The sequence below is a fragment of the Saccopteryx leptura genome, chromosome X (assembly GCF_036850995.1).
Source record: "Saccopteryx leptura isolate mSacLep1 chromosome X, mSacLep1_pri_phased_curated, whole genome shotgun sequence".
Taxonomy (NCBI): domain Eukaryota; kingdom Metazoa; phylum Chordata; class Mammalia; order Chiroptera; family Emballonuridae; genus Saccopteryx; species Saccopteryx leptura.
Genome location: NC_089516.1, coordinates 33908719 through 33926472, shown reverse-complemented (window position 1 = coordinate 33926472; position 17754 = coordinate 33908719). Strand labels below are relative to the sequence as shown.

Sequence of the window (17754 nt, the reverse complement as noted above, 5' to 3'; positions counted from 1 at the left end):
TTGATATATTAATCTTTGTTCAGTGCTGAGTATTGGGCCCGGTGTATAATAAGTGCTCAGTGAATTTCAGCTATTATCATCATCCAATCCAACTGCGTCATTTTACAAACAAGGCATGAAGCCTTAAGAGATCATGTCATTTGCCATGGTGACACAGTGAAAACACGGTAGACCAGGATTAAGGTTTCCTATTTCTCACATCTATCCTCTGCACAAGTCACTTAGTGTCTGATGTGTTTCTGTCCTTCCAATTATGTTGTAAGTTCCCTTAGGCCAGGGAAAGTATCACCAAATGAAATATTCCTTCTCCCCACAAGTTTTTCTAATGTGTTGACTGGATGTGGCTCAAATTGAACAAGACAAGATCTGTCTGTTCAGAAGGGCATTTTACAGCTAGAGAAATGGAGGTTCGGACAATGTGTAAGTGAGCCTCATGGTAAATTCCAGCCTTTCTATAAGGTTTGTGCCTAGTAGATATTCGTTGGTTGTTACAGTAGCAATAAACGGACCAAACAGAAGGTAAGACATTGTAATGGAATTTGACCAGTACGTGGATACTTGAGAAAGATACAGGGTGAGAAATGAGCAAAGCTGTAGAGAATTCTGCAGCTGAAACAAAGATAGTGACATAACAGTTTTGGGCTTAGAGAACATCAGTAGTGCTGTCCTGTGACTATCATACTTCCTTGCCGGTAAATTAATCCTGCTGTATACTTCACTATGTTTTAATAGATGAGACTAACAACTAAAGGTTTATCATTACTTTAATTACTAGTACCTTTAATATTATTGGAAGTGGCATTTCCACTCTCTGTGGTGCCTCTCCAACATAAAGCTGTCAGGGCCTACTGTGTGACTCAACCAGAAACACTAACATGAACTTGGTCAGCAAGTTCACCATCACCTTTCAAAGGAGGGGGATGGGAGAAGACAAACAAAAGCAAAGACAGATCCTAGTCTATTGAAAATGTGCCAAGCATACTTTCTTCTAACCAAGGTTCCAGGTCACAGGTCCTGTGAAGCCTGCTTGATGTTAACGACACTGAACCTATGTGACTTTTTCATTAAATTTCAATAAAATGCATCATAGTGCATCTTTTTTTTTAATTGTTCTCTTCAATTTTTTATTTTTAAGTGAGAGGTAGAGACAGGAAGGGAGGGATGAGAAGCATGAACTTGTGCCTCACCTGTGGTGGCGCAGTAGATAAAATGTCAACCTGGAATGCTGATGTCACCGGTTTGAAACTCTGGGCTTGCCCGGTCAAGGCACATAGGAGAAGCATACGAGTTGATGCTTCCCAGTCCTCACCCCCTCTTTCACTCTCTCTCTGTCTCTCTCTCTCTAAAGAAAAAAAATAAATCAATAAATAAAATCTTTTTAAAAAACCGCATCAACTCATAGTAGCGTCACTTTTAATTTTTCATTGATTGCTTCTCATACGTGACTTGGGACGTGGTTTAAGCCGAGCCAGTGACCCCTTGCTCAAGCCAGCCACCTTGGGCTTCAAGCCAGTGACCACGGGGTCATATCTGTGATCCCATACTCAAGCCGGTGACCCTACGCTTAAGCTGGTGAGCCCGCGCTTAAGCTGGTGAGCCCGCACTCAAGCTGGATAAGCCCGCGCTCGAGCCAGCGACCTCAGGGTTTTGAATCTGGGACCTCAGTGTCCCAGGTCAGTGCTCTGTCCACTGCGCCACTACCAGTTAGGTTTCTTTTCAACTTTTTATGTTCAAATAATTTCAAACTCACAGAAAAGTGAAAATAGTTTAAAACAAGAACAAAAAACCAAGAAGTGTCAAAAGACCTTTCATATATCCTTTACCCAAATTCACCGACTGGTAACAGTTTTCCACATTTACTTTATTGTTTTCTCAACCTAAGGGTATTTCTTAAGAACATCAGTATTTCCTAAGCATATGGACATTTATGGGCTTTCTTTTGCATCACCACAATATACCCATCAAAATCAAGACATTTAACATTGATATATCATAATCCACAATCCTTATTCAGATTTTGCCACTTGTCTCAATAATGTCTTGTAGAGTACTTCTGTTTTTCTAGTCCAGGGTTCACACCAGGATTGCACATTGTATTTAACCGTGATGTCTCTTTAACATCTTTTTTTAAATCATTTTTTATTTTCCAATTACAGTTGACATACAATATTATGTTAATTTCAGGTATACACCCCAGTGATTAGACATTATGTAACTTACTAATTGATCATCCCAATAAATCTCATGCCCATCTGACACCATTCATAGTTACTAGAATATTACTGACTATGTTTCCTAGGCTGTACTTTACATCCCCAGGACTATTCTGTTACTACCAATTTGTACTTCTTAATCTCTTCACTTTTTTCACTCAACCCCACAACCACTTCCCCATCTGGCAACCATCAGAAGGTTCTCTGTGCCTGACCTGTGGTGGCGCAGTGGATAAAGCAGCAACCTGGAATGCTGAGGTTGCCAGTTCGATACCCTGGGCTTGCCTGGTCAAGGCACATACAGGAAAAGGTTCTCTGTATATATGAGTCTGTTTCTGTTTTGCTTTTTTTGTTTATTGGTTTTTTAGATTCAGTTGTTGATAGATATGTATTTATAACATATTATTGGTCACATTTTTTTTCTTTCTTTTTCTTGTCTTCTTCTTACAGCAGACCCTTTAACATTTCATGTAATACGGGTGTGGTGATGATGCACTCATTTAGCTTTTTCTTGTTTAGAAAGCTCTTTACATGTCCTTTGATTCTAAATGCTAGCTTTGCTGGGTAGAGCAATCTTGGCTGTAGGTCCTTACTTTTCATCACTTTGAGTATTTCATGCCAATCCCTTCTGGCCTGCAAAATTTCTGTTGAGAAATCAGCTGACAGTCTTTTTCTTTTTTTAAAGTAAGTACTAATCCTTATTTATTTATTTATTTATTTAATTTATTTATTTTTACAGAGACAGAGGGAGAATCAGAGAGAGGGATGGATAGGGACAGACAGGAATGAAGAGAGATAAGAAGCATCAATCATCAGTTTTTTATTGTGGCACTTTAGTTATTCAGTGATTGCTTTCTCATATGTGCCTTGACCAGGGGGCTACAGCAGACCAAGTAACCCCCTTGCTCGAGCCAGTGACCTTGGGTCCAAGCAGGTGAACTTTTTGCTCAAACCAGATGAGCCGGTGCTCAAGCTGGCGACCTCGGGGTCTCGAACCTGGGTCCTCTGCAGCCCAGTCCGACACTCTGTCCACTGCACCACCGCCTGGTCAGGCAGCTGACAGTCTTATGGGAGCTCCCTTGTAGGTAACTAATGGCTTTTCTCTTGCTTTTAAAATTCTCCCATTCCCGGGTTCGATTCCCGGCCAGGGCACACAGGAGAAGCGCCCATTTGCTTCTCCACCCCTCCGCTGCGCTTTCCTCTCTTTCTCTCTCTTCCCCTCCCGCAGCCAAGGCTCCATTGGAGCAAAGATGGCCCAGGCACTGGGGATGGCTCTGTGGCCTCTGCCTCAGGTGCTAGAGTGGCTCTGGTCGCAACATGGCGACGCCCAGGATGGGCAGATTATCGCCCCCTGGTGGGCAGAGCGTCGCCCCATGGTGGGCGTGCTGGGTGGATCCCGGTCGGGCGCATGCGGGAGTCTGTCTGACTGTCTCTCCCCGTTTCCAGCTTCAGAAAAATGAAAAAAAAAATAATAATAAATAAATAAATAAATAAATAAAAATAAAATTCTCCCATTGTCTTTAACCTTTTGCATTTTAATTATTGTGTCTTGGTGTGGGCCTCTTTGGGTTCATCTTGTTTGGGACTCTGCACTTCCTGGACTTGTATGTCTATTTTCTTTACCAGGTTCAGGAAGTTTTGTCCTTTTTTAAAAAAAAAAAAAATAGGTTTTCAATCTCTTGCTCTCTCATTTCTCCTTCTGGCACCCCCATGCTGGGAATGTTGGAAAGCTTATTCAAGTCTCCCGGAGGCTCCTTACACTCTGTGCTTTTGGATTCTTTTTTCTTTTTGCTGCTCTGATTGTGTGTTTTTTGCTTCCCTACATTCCAAATTGCTAATTTGATTCTCGGCTTCATCTATTCTACTGTTGATTCTCTGTAAATTGTTCTTTATTTCAGTTAGCATGGTCTTCATTTCTGACTGGTTCTTTTTTATGGTTTCCATGTCCTTTTTTTATGTTGCTGAAGTTCTAAGTTTCTCTATTCCTCCCTTAAGTTCATTGAGCATCCTCATAACCAATTTTTGAATGCTACATCTAGTAGATTTCTTATCTCCATTTTGTTTAGTTCTTCTGGAGCTATGCTCTTTTCTTTTATTTGGGACATGTTTTTTTGTCTCCTCATTTTGGCAGCCTCCCTGTGTTTGTTTCTGTGTATTAGGTAGAGTTGCCACCTCTCCTGGGCCTGGCAGAGTGGAGTTCTGTAGTGAGTATCCTGTAGGGCCTAGTGGCACAGCCTCCCCATTCACCCAAGCTGGGCACTCTGGGTGTATCCCCCCATGTGGGTGGTGTACACCCTGTAGTTGAGCCTCGATTGCTGTTGGAACATCAATGAGATGGATTTCCTCCAAGGCCCATCAGCTTCAAGGACTGGCTGTGACCACCATGGAGGATCAGCTTGCAGGGACCCACCCCACAGAGCAGAACTTACTTCAGCAGGGCTCTGGGGCCTGCAGGGTCTGCCTGTCAGTGTTAGATTGACTATTATCAACAAGACAGGTAAGAACAAGTGTTGGAGGGGCTGTGGAGAAAAAGGAACCCTTATCACTGCTGGTGGGAATGCAAACAGGTACAGCCATTATGGAAGAAAGTATGGTGTTCCTCAAAACATTAAGAATAGAACTACCGCCCTGGCCGGTTGGCTCAGCGGTAGAGCGTCGGCCTAGCGTGCGGAGGACCCGGGTTCGATTCCCGGCCAGGGCACACAGGAGAAGCACCCATTTGCTTCTCCACCCCTCCGCCGCACTTTCCTCTCTGTCTCTCTCTTCCCCTCCCGCAGCCAAGGCTCCATTGGAGCAAAGATGGCCCGGGCGCTGGGGATGGCTCTGTGGCCTCTGCCCCAGGCGCTAGAGTGGCTCTGGTCGCAATATGGCAACGCCCAGGATGGGCAGAGCATCGCCCCCTGGTGGGCAGAGCGTCGCCCCATGGTGGGCGTGCCGGGTGGATCCCGGTCGGGCGCATGCGGGAGTCTGTCTGACTGTCTCTCCCCGTTTCCAGCTTCAGAAAAATGAAAAAAAAAAAAAAAAAAAAAGAATAGAACTACCATATGACCCAGCAATCCCTCTACTGTGTATCTACCCAAAGAAACTCAAAAACATTGGTGCACAAAGACACACACACTCCCATATTTATTTCAGCAATATTTCTAGTGGCCAAGACATGGAACAACCAGTGTCCTTTGATAGAGGATTGGATAAAGGTGTGGTACATATATACAATAGAATACTGCTCAGCCATAAGAAATGATGACACTTTGCCATTTACAACAACATGGTTGGACCCTGAGAACATTATACTGAGTGAAATAAGTCAAGTAGAAAAAGCTAGGGACTTATGATTTCTCACATAGGTGGGATATAAAACTGAGACTCATGGACATAAAGTGAAATGGTTACCAGGGGGAGGGGTGTGGGTGGAAGGGAGTAAAGAGGGACAAATATATAGTGACAGAAAATGATTTGACTTTGGTTGATGGGCACACAACACAATCAACTATTCAAATGCTATAGAAATGTTTACCTGAATCCTATGTAATCTTATATATCAATGTCACCCAATTAAATTTAATTAAAAAAAAACAACAAAAATTTGGATTTAATTTATCTATAAAGATAGGTGGAAGCCCTGGCTGATTGGCTCAGCAGATAGAGCGTCGGCCCTGAGTGATGACCTCCCGGGTTTGATCCCCGTTCACGGCACACATGAGAAGCAACCATCTGCTTCTCTTCTCTTCCCTCTGCCCCTTCTCTCTCCCTTTCCCTCCCACAGCCAGTGGTTCGATTGGTTCAGGTGTCAGCCCCGGATGCCACCGAGGATAGCTCAGTTGGTTGGAGCATTGGCCCCAGACAGGGGTGGCTGGGTGGATGTTAGTTGGGGCGCATGCGGGAGTCTGTCTTTCTAGCTCCCCTCCCCTTGTTTAAATTAAAAAAAGAAAAGAAAAAAAGGTAGGTGTAAAATATTTAAACTATACAAAATTAAGTGTAGGTGTATGTTAATGAAACACTTTTAATCAATGCTAAGGAGAGGTGTCATTTAATAGTCAAACAGTCGCATTTAAATGACAGTTTGATGTCTTCGTGGAAATGACACATTCACAAACCCACGTCTCAGCCCAGATAGTTCTATCTTTTTCAGTTGTATTAATGATATTAACCAATTTAATTCAATTTAGAATGCAAACTCAAGTTGTTTTTAATAACTTTTATAAGCACTAGAATAGATTTTCTTTCCAAGTCTTATTTTAATTGGAATGGGCTCTGTAGCCTGATGAGAAAACACAAAAAGGTACTTATACATATAAAGCAAATCAGGTATTCTTTCCTTTTTTCTCTTTAAGTAAGGCAATGCAACATCGCATACTTTTGCTTTCTACCTTTCAGGACTGATATGGAATTGCTGAGGCCAAAGTCTAAAATTATATCGACTTATTGCTAAAGGTTCCTTGACAGTGCTGGGGAGAAAGGGTCTCCGTTGCTCCCAAAGGGCTGAAAGCCTGATACATTTAACTGTGGCTCTGCTGCTACGCACGGAACTGGGTAGGGCTCACTTGGTGGATAACAGAAAAGGATTCTCGCACTTGAAAGACAAACTGATGGTAAATAAGGTGTACTGATTTCAACTAGAAATTTTTAAACCACTGTAATGTATCTAATGTTATCCTTGTATCAAAAACTTAGTTTCAAGATCCTTCTTCAGAGTCAGAAGAATAGCAGGCACTGAAGATGCTTCTGAAAGATGCCAGCTCTTGCTGTTACTGTCTCAGGAAAGGAAATAATATTTAGACAATTTTTACATACATTTCAACAAACAAAACACCCCAATGCTCCTGTCCTTCCTTAGTTCTGAATATTAAGTATACACTACTTACCTCATCCTCCATGGTTTTGTTTAGCAATTTGACCACTTCTTGTCTACATTGTTCTGTTTTATCCGTAACAAGACGGTCATAGTCCTCTTTTAAGTGCTGTATATCCTAAAACAAAAAGCCTAGCTCAGTTATAAACCACTACTTTTCATCTCAAGTTCTAAGCATGTACAATTAAGCTTCAAAAGGAACAACTCTTGCCTGGCCAGGCGGTGGCGCAGTGGATAGAGCATCTGACTGGGATGCGGAAGGACCCAGGTTCGAGACCCCGGGGTTGCCAGCTTGAGCATGGGCTCATCTGGCTTGAGCAAAAAGCTCACTAGCATGGACCTAAGGTCACTGGCTTGAGCGGGGGGAGGGAGGGTGTTACTCAGTCTGCTGAAGGCCCGCGGTCATGGCACATATGGGAAAGCAATCAATGAACAACTACGATGTTGCAACGAAAAACTGATGATTGATGCTTCTCATCTCTCTCCGTTCCTGTCTGTCTGTCTATATCTATCCCTCTATCTGACTCTCTCTCTGTCCCTGTAAAAAAAATAAATAAATAAATAAGGAACTCTTAATGTTCACAGGATATTCATTATTTATTCCCAATAAAAAGATTATAAGGAATGCACACAAATCAAACTGCCCACCTAAGAGAAATTTTAAATATCACAGTTGAGTCAAATATTGTTATTGTAGAAGTGCAAAGATAGTACCCTTTACTGGGACAGTTCACATCAAGGTGGGGCAGATAAAACAAACAAGAAAAAGACTGAAAGTCCCATATCATGAAATACTATTAATTAAAAACTCTCTAATAAACTCTCTAAGCACCAGGTAACAATGTTCTTGTAAGTGACTGGTAATCAGTGTAATGTGATTCTGTTGGAGGGACTACAATGATCTGTATGTAAAAAGGCCTCTGAAAGTTATGAAAAACAAACTTATGTTCTAAACCTTTCCTCTCTCTTCATTCAACAACTAGTCATCTAGCACACCCTATATAAAAAGTACTCTGTGGAGTGTTGTGGAGGAACTTAAAAACTGATGCACTATCTCTTCCTTATTCCGGTGAGCAAAAAAACCGTATAAATAAAAATAACACCAAAATTTAAAAAAAAAAATTTAATTTTTTTTTACAGAGAGAGAGAGAGAGAGTCTATCTCAGAAAGAGGATAGATAGGGACAGACAGACAGGAACAGAGAGAGATGAGAAGCATCAATCATTAGTTTTTCGTTGTGACACCTTAGTTGTTCATTGTTTGCTTTCTCATATGTGCCTTGACCGTGGGCCTTCAGCAGACCGAGTAACCCCTTGCTCGAGCCAGTGACCTTGGGCTCAAGCTGGTGAGCTTTTGCTCAAACCAGATGAGCCCGCGCTCAAGCTGGCAACCTCGGGGTCTTGAACCTGGGTCCTCCACATCCCAGTCTGACGCTCTAGCCACTGCGCCACCGCCTGGTCAAGCTAAAATTGTTTTTACCTAACAATTAAGGAAACACATCTTCCCGTGACTATGCAGTGAAAAATAAGATGATTATTTAGTTGACAAAATAATACAATTTCAATAAGTAAAGGAAAAAAGGAATTAAGAGTATTCTAGGGGGAGGAGCACAAGCAAAGGACGTCGTGGTGAATTAGTTCAGAGAAAGAGACCTGGAGGGGTGGGAGGAAAGAAGGAATGGAAGAATGAAACTACAAAGAGAGTCTTATTATGGGGCAGAGGTTAAATATTACATACCCGAGAATTCAAAGTGGGAAGCTAATGACATGTTTTCAGGAGGGAAGGTGTATGTTTTGGAAGATGATATCGCAGAACTGCGAAGGATGGATTGGAGAAGAGAGAAATCAGATCCAAATGCAACAGTACAAGCTAGGAATGATGAGGTCCTGAGCTAGGGCAGCAGCAGTGGGAATTCACAGAAAGAAATCAAAGTACAACTGCAGAGGTAAGAACTGCAGGTCTCAGTAATAACTGAATGGGAAGGATACGGGACCCTGGAGGAGACAAGGACAACACTAAGTTCCTACACCAAGTGCTGACATTTAGTAATAAACTTTAGAAGAAATCTGTCTTAGCGCTTTATCAAATCTTCACATCAATTAATAACTGGTTCTCGGGGAGCATTAGAGCAATGTACTGTCTACTTGGAAACACTTGTGAAACAGTGGTTTCATATACATAATTCTCAGGTTTTTAAAGAATATGTATTTTAAAACTCTCCTACTACTTTACTTAAACCGTCTCAACTAGTTCAGAAGAGTGACACAGTAACATGTACTTGAACGAGATGAATAAAAAGAACATCCCATCCAAAAAAGGAAGGGGAATGTCCGGGATCCCATCCCCTCCTAAATCAGTGTGTATGTGTATGAAGCAGAGGAGAGCGTCATGAAGACGGCCTGCTCATGTGAGAGTGGGCCACTACGTGATTCTCAATTCATACCTTTTTTTGCCCCCCTGTGGCTTTTTCATGCTGTCAGGTAGCCGGGCCTTCTCCCTATGATTGTAAGTTTGCATAGAAAGCCATTTTTAGTCACTGTAGTAATTCTAACAGCAAATGTGCCGTAAGACACTCATAGAATATATGTGAAAATAAAAGAGATATTCAATAATTACAATTGCTACCTCCTATTTTACATAAACCAGTGGTGCAACACAAAAGACATTGGAACCTAACCATAGACTTTTTTGAGCCATACCAGGCATCCCCAAACTACAGCCCGCGGGCCGCAATGTGGCCCCCTGAGGCCATTTATCCAGCCCCTACTGCACTTCTGGAAGGGGCACCTCTTTCATTGGTGGTCAGTGAGAGGACCACTGTATTTGGCAGCCCTCCAATGGTCTGAGGGACAGTGAACTGGCCCCCTGTGTAAAAAGTTTGGAGACCCCTGGTACTAGTCATTGCTAATCTCTTGAAAGCTGATTGCTGAGCATGAATTTATGATTAAAGCATCAATTTTAATCACGTGTCTAAGTAATCTTTCCATTTTACCATTCCTTGCTTTAATAATACCACAACACTCTAAATAAATCCTAAAAATAAAAATAAGTCCAAATGAAAAATAGCTAAGATTTAAAATATCTAACCAAAATATCATTCCCATAAATTATGAAACAATTTAACTTCTCCTTTAGAATAGAATACGTTTTTATCAGAATGTATTGACCAAATACAACAGACCTTTAAGAACTGGCTATGTAAACTTTTAAGTTTTTCCAGTTTCTGGCTCTGAGCAGTTATAGTTTGTTGAAGAAGCTTTTGTTCCTTGCAAAACAAATCCTAAAAGCATAAAGAAAAAGAACTGAGATAAAACATGGTTAATTTAATATTCAGCAAAACATAATTCTGCATTAAGTTGAAAGGATTATTTCTTTATTATTTTTATTTTTTTGTATTTTTCTGAAGCTGGAAACGGGGAGAGACAGTCAGACAGACTCCCGCATGCGCCCAACCGGAATCCACCCGGCACGCCCACCAGGGGGCGACGCTCTGCCCACCAGGGGGCGATGCTCTGCCCCTCTGGGGCGTCGCTCTGCCGCGACCAGAGCCACTCTAGCGCCCAGGGCAGAGGCCAAGGAGCCATCCCCAGCGCCCGGGCCATCTTTGCTCCGATGGAGCCTTGGCTGCGGGAGGGGAAGAGAGAGACAGAGAGGAAGGAGGGGGGGGGGTTGGAGAAGCAAATGGGCGCTTCTCCTATGTGCCCTGACCGGGAATCGAACCTGGGTCCCCCGCACGCCAGGCCGACGCTCTACCACTGAGCCAACCGGCCAGGGCTCCAGGATTATTTTTAAGTCAATATTTTTAACAGTTTCCGTGTTGCCTGGCACCATCCAGTTATTACAGTAATTCCTGGTAGTTTCAAAATCCACCACATATGGCCCTTACAATCATTAGCAAAAGAAGTAAAAAAGTGTGCAACAATCCTACTTAGTAATTAAGTAAGGAAAATCCTTTCCTAACGATATTCAAAACATGTAATTACTGGTCACCCAACATGGACACAGATGAGTTTTCTAGTAATGCAGCCTTTGAATTCTCTGACCGAACCTCCAGAACAGTTCTGTCTTCTCCTCTAAGCCGAGCCATTGGCTGACATGTTTGTACCCTAGATTCTGTCGACCCCAACAATTGCAGTATCTATAGAATATGAAGGAGAGCAGCCTTACATAGGAACCGTGTGCCAGGTCTGGTTTGGAAGAGTGTTAAATGAACTTATTACGTAAAGGACCTCATTTCTCCTTAGGACAAGCCTATGATGTAGGTACTCCTATTACGTCCCCTTCTTAGATGAGGACGCTGAGACACAGAGATACACAATCTGCCCCTGGCTCCACAGCTAGTAATTAAGTCCATCAGAGCTGGATCGCAAACACCATGCTTCCACAGCCCAGGGTCTTGACCACTCTATACTATATGCTGTTTCTCCATTTCCCCCAACGTCCATCCTCCACCTCCCTGTGTTCGTAGTTCAGTCCCTTTCATACTACAGCTAAGGTCTCTATCAAGAACTAACACCCACTGAACTGAACACTTCCCACCATCCCTTATTCCATTCACGGTCGATCATAACACCTACACCTTTGCATATGTGCCTCGCCCCCTGCTCATTTTGTCCATGAGTGTGTGCGCGCCCCACCCCGAAACGTCCAACCCCCCGGCTGCTCCGCCACAGCATGCGTACTAGTCCCATGAGGGATTCTCCTCTCTCTGACACTAACTATAGAGCTGGGCCCGCAGTGATGCTTGGCAATGGTATTTCCCAAGTCCAGTCACTGGCCCCTCTCCGGAAACATCTCCACTCCTTGTCCTCTGCCCTCCAAAAGCAACACCTCCTCCACCATCCGTCCTCCTCAATGTGATCGGGTCAGCCCACTAACAATGAACCATGCCCGACCGCAACGAGCGGCTCAGGAGTGAGCCAATGACCCAAACTGGGCGAGTGCTACTCCTCCAGAGGGCTTTTCTGCCAAAAATGGCTGACAAAGATGGTCTTTACTGAGAAAGATTGTCTCAGTGGGTCTAAGACATGTCCAGCCTCTCCATTCTTGCTTGAGACTTGCTCACAATAAAGTGATTATAAAGCTAAGCCTGATACCAACCGTCAGTGTTCCTTCCTTTTCCGTGTTTTCTGCACCTCTCCTTCCCACTCGTGAAGCAAAGTCAGAAGATTCTGAGAATATCTGTCTTCAGGCTTCTGCCTGTGAAACGTAACAGTGAGCACTGTCAGACTTCACATTGCTAAGAAGAAAGTAAACGCACCTAAAACACGATGCATTTGACAAAAATTCTACCGTAAAGGGAGAGGGAATGAGAGGAGCTGAAACCTTCCGATGGGAAACAGGGAAATGAACTGCACGATTCACTGTCACTGCAAGAGTATTTGTCCCTAACTGGCTAAGAGGGGAGCTATCTCACATGTCTCAGCTCTTGAAAACTAAGAAAGATTTAACTGTAGTATAAGTTTTCCAGAAAACTGCATTGTATCTACAAGGGGTTTTGACATCTTTTCCTTACTAAACAAGACATTGCATGTGCTATGGTAAATAAAATCATTCAAGATGTTATAGCCATTTACCATATAACATTCCCAAACTGGAACATTTCACTTTTACCCTCTTCGGCACAATAAAGATTTATACACATGGAGGATAAACCCACTTCAGGTAAATTTAGAAATTATTTACAATATAAAATTAACTTTCTTCTACTTAAGTGAATATAACTAAATAGCATGATACATTTATCTTTTATTCAGTTAGCAAATTCTTAGAATGAAGATATATATGTTTTTCTTTAATAGCAAGGAAACACGGCTGTAATTTGAAAGGGGGAAAGGGTCATTCATGTCTAGTGACCCCTAGTTAATACATCTCCATTTAGTTAAGGTGTGTACATTTAGAATAATGGAATTTTTGTTGTTTGCTTTGCTTTGAGAAAAATTGAGCCTATTACATTTTTCAATAGAGCCTTCAATAAATGGAAAATAACAGTATTATTCTTAGGGAATTTGTACCCACAAATACTAAGAGATGATACAAAGGTTCCACCTCTGAAAAACCAACAACCTTACCACTTCTTTTGATGGTTTTTGCTGTAAGCCTACTTTTCTGGTTAATGGTTTTGAGGGCAGTGTTGAATTTGCTTGCGGATTTCTTTTCCTCTGCACGAATAATCTTTTTTACATTATCTACATTAAACATATATATTTATTAACAGGCCATGTTGAAATGACTTTTCCCTGCTTGTTCAAGATAGTATGAGCAATGTCTATTCAACAGTAGTGGAGAGACAGTTAGTATTGAACAATAGGCATCAGTTGAAAATCCAAGATTATCTGCTTCCTTGTATGTGCTGTGCAAACTTTCAATTAATAGTACCTCCATTCTAAATTTTCTAACTGCGCAATGTTTTTAGGGTGCAGAAAGATCCAAGGAGCAAAAGTTTCTATTTTCCAAAATGTATTAAAAGGATCTCAGAGGCAGCCTTTTATTTCCTCATGAGGAAACAATTACAAAGGCTCATTTTTGACAAATTTATAACATATCCTCCAATTCAAAGGACACATTTTAGATCAGCGGTTCTCAACCTGTGGGTCGCGACCCCGGCAGGGCGTTTTGGTCGTTTGACCCCCGCCAGGGTCGCGACCCACAGGTTGAAAACCGCTGTTTTAGATGGACGTTATTAGATCTTGTTATATAGAACACACAACATTACTCATTTCATAAAAGTTTCCAAAGGAGAACAAAATAATTTTATTGATTTATTTTTTTAGAGAAAAAGAGGGAAAGAGACAGACAGAGAGAAGGAGAGAGAGACAGGAAGGGCAACAGATGAGAAGCATCAATTCGTAGTTGCATCACTTTAGTTGTTCATTGATTGCTTCTCATATGTGCCCTGACCCAGGGGCTCAAGATGAGGCAGTGACCCCTTGCTCAAGCCAGTGACCTTAGGACCATGTTGATGATCCCTCACTCAAGCTGGAGACCCCGTGCTCAAGCTGGTGAGCCTGCACTCAAGCCAGCGACCTCAGGGTTTTGCACTTGGGACCTCAGTGTCCCAGACTGACGCTCTATCCACTGTGTAACTGCCAATCAGGAGAAAATAATTTTTAACACTGAGAAAATTATTTTTAAAAATTAGTTGGAGGCCCTGGCCGGTTGGCTCAGCGGTAGAGCGTCGGCCTGGCGTGCGGGGGACCCGGGTTCGATTCCCGGCCAGGGCACATAGGAGAAGCGCCCATTTGCTTCTCCACCCCGCCCCCCTCCTTCCTCTCTGTCTCTCTCTTCCCCTCCCGCAGCCAAGGCTCCATTGGAGCAAAGATGGCCCGGGCGCTGGGGATGGCTCCTTGGCCTCTGCCCCAGGCGCTAGAGTGGCTCTGGTCGCGGCAGAGCGACGCCCCAGAGGGGCAGAGCATCGCCCCCTGGTGGGCAGAGCGTCGCCCCTGGTGGGCGTGCCGGGTGGATCCCGGTCGGGCGCATGCGGGAGTCTGTCTGACTGTCTCTCCCCGTTTCCAGCTTCAGAAAAATACCAAAAAAAAAAAAAAAAAAAAAAAAAAAAATTAGTTGGAGCCTGACCAGGTGGTGGCGCAGTGGATAGAGTGTTGGACTGGGATGCGGAAGGACCCAGGTTTGAGACCCCGAGGTCGCCGGCTTGAGCGCGGGCTCATCTGGCTTGAGCAAAGAGCTCACCAGCTTAGACCCAAGGTCGCCGGCTCCAGCAGGGGGTTACTCGGTCTGCTGAAGGCCCGCGGTCAAGGCACATGTGAGAAAGCAATCAATGAACAACTAAGAAGTCACAACGCACAACGAGAAACTGATGATTGATGCTTCTCATCTCTCTCTGTTCCTGTCTGTCTGTCCCTGTCTATTTCTGCTTCTGTAAAAAAAAAAAAAAATTAGTTGGAGAGGGCCCTGGCCGGTTGGTTCAGTGGTAGAGCGTCGGTCTGGCATGTAGGAATCCTGGGTTCGATTCCCGGCCAGGGCACACAGGAGAAGCGCCCATCTGCTTCTCCACCCCTCCCCCTCTCCTTCCTCTCTGTATCTCTCTTCCCTTCCCACAGCCAAGGCTCCATTGGAGCAAAGTTGGCCCAGGCACTGAGGATGGCTCCATGGCCTCTGCCTCAGGCGCTAGAATGGCTCTGGTTGCAACAGAGCAACGCCCCAGATGGGCAGAACATCGTCCCCTGGTGGGCATGCCGGGTGGATCCCGGTCGGGCACGTGCAGGAGTCTGTCTGCCTCCCCGTTTCCAATTTCAGAAAAATACAAAAAAAAAAAAATTAGTTGGAGAGGCTTTTGAACATATATGACTAAAAGAGAACCACCATGCGTGGTTTGAGGAAATCAATGTTATTCAAGAATACTTTCTAGACACATTTATGGAGGTTTTAAGTGAATTTTTTTTTACCATAAAATGTTCCATTGCGTATCCTCAGGCACTGAGGATAGCTCGGTTGGTCCAAGCATTGACCCCAGATGGGGGTTGTCGGGTGGATTCCTGTCCGGTTGAACGGGGGAGTCTTGTCTCTCTGCCTCACCTCCTCTCACTTAAAACACACACACACACACACACACACACACTGATATATCTCTATTTTGCCACACCAAGTGAACAGAGATTACTTCATGCAATCGCACAGCCCATCAAATGTGTCCAGGTATAAATTAAAAGCATCACCTTTGCTTTTAATCTCTCTACATCTACAGTAAAAAGGGAAACTAAGGAAATCTATGAGGCCAAATCACACTAAACACTCATTGTAGCTAAGAACAAGGCACTAAATGACAGTCTTGAAGACCACTGATTAACATTTCCCATTGTAAATGGTATACAGTTTGACACAATTTACTTCCGTCGCAGTGTTTCTTAAATCTTATCTGAAAATTCGTGCCCCAGATCCAATAATTTAGCTCTGTAAAGAAATTACATTAAGTTTTTTTTCTTCTTTTTTTTTTTTCTTTTTTTCCGAGTGTCTAGAAGTGCCCATGGCATGAGCCCACTGAGGCTGAGCTCACTTCTTTGGGTGAATCTTCTAAGGTGCTCTGGTCCACAAGCAAAACCTCGCAGGCCACAGGCTGACCAGCAGGGATTAGGATGGACCAGAAATTACATTAAGTTTTCATGAAGGGTACCGAAATTAATGCCATGCCAAGTACATGCCATTACGTACAATACTTGTTACCTGACAGACTTTTATTGTTTCTGTCGGACAAGCAAAAATGACTGTAAACACACCTCAATTCTGTTCCGGATGATTCTTGCCCATTGTCACGAACTACAGGATTGTTTCCTGCATCTAAATAAAAATAGAAAAAAATATTAGGCCTGACCTGTGGTGGCGCAGTGGGTAAAGCAGCGACCTGGAACACTGAGGTTGCCGGTTCGAAACCCTGGGCTTGCCAGGTCAAGGCACATATGGGAGTTGATTCTTCCCTCTCTCCTCTCCGTCTCTCTCTCATTCTCTCTGTCTGCTTTCTAAAATGAATAAAATCTTAAAAATATATATATATTAAGTGAATTTAATTATTTGGGTAACTGTTCACCGAGAAATCTCCTCATTGTGTGGTGTTTTAGGATCTTCGCCACCAAAAGTTTTTAAGGCAGACTTGTGAAAGCATCCTGTGTGTGCAAGTCCGATGGAAAAAGGTCAAGGACCAGGACCATGCCATGAAGACGCTGTCGCAAGCCTGTCAGGGTTAATGTCAGACCGACCCTGTAGCAAACACACGTCAGATGCTTTGGACGGGCCTGCTGGCAATCAGAGGAGCTGCTGTGCCAGCTTCTGTCACCCTGCTTGGGGGTACGAGGCCCCAGGGGGCCACCTCCTGGACATAAAACTGCTTTCCACACACGTGGATTTTACCGTTTTCCTGGTCAAGGGCTCAGACACAGGGCCGTGAAGGACGCAGCCCCAGCCGTGTGTGCTATACCTGCAAAGGTGTGAGAGACGGCACCTTGGGAACCCCTTCAACTCACTCCGCTCTCTTCTTTCTTGGCTCCCAGAGTCAAGGAACTACCGCAGCCTGGTCCGTCCCCGGGGCCTTCACCTCTCTCCTCGACCCTTCCTCCGACGCGATGCCATCCCAGTCTCCGGTGATGCACCGACAGCTCTCCTGCACCGTGTGAGCCCTAACACACGTTAAAGGAACGGGACACGGTCAGTGCGCCACGCCGGGCAAGAGGCTTCTGCACAAGACCAGGGGTCCCCGTGCCTCGTGTCCAACCAGAAAGGGGTCGAGGCAGATGGGGGCCACCTGACCCTCCCCAGCCAGGGCGTCCCCTGGGACATCTGAGTGCCAGCCCCCTCTGCCATATTTTTTTTTTTTTTTTTGTATTTTTCTGAAGGGAGAAGCGGGGAGGCAGTCAGATAGACTCCCGCATGCGCCCGACCAGGATCCACCCGCACGCCCACCAGGGGGCGATGCTCTGCCCATCCGGGGTGTCGCTCTGTTGCAACCAGAGCCATTCTAGCGCCTGAGGCAGAGGCCACAGAGCCATCCTCAGTGCCCGGGCCAACTTTGCTCCAATGGAGCCTTGGCTGCGAGAGACAGAGAGGAAGGAGAGGGGAGGGGTGGAGAAGCAGATGGGCGCCTCTCCTGTGTGCCCTGGCAGGGAATCGAACCTGGGACTACTGCACGCCAGGCCGACGCTCTACCACTGAGCCAACTGGCCAGGGCTCTGCTGTACTCTT

The 17754-nt window shown here is 44.3% G+C and overlaps 1 non-coding gene across 1 annotated transcript; it reads right to left on the bottom strand.

Annotated features, from left to right (window-relative positions):
• Window positions 1-16030: 16030 nt before the first annotated feature.
• Window positions 16031-16165, bottom strand: LOC136386650 (small nucleolar RNA SNORA52). The gene has a single exon (XR_010748008.1). It is a non-coding gene; the product is annotated as a small nucleolar RNA SNORA52 (small nucleolar RNA).
• Window positions 16166-17754: the final 1589 nt, after the last annotated feature.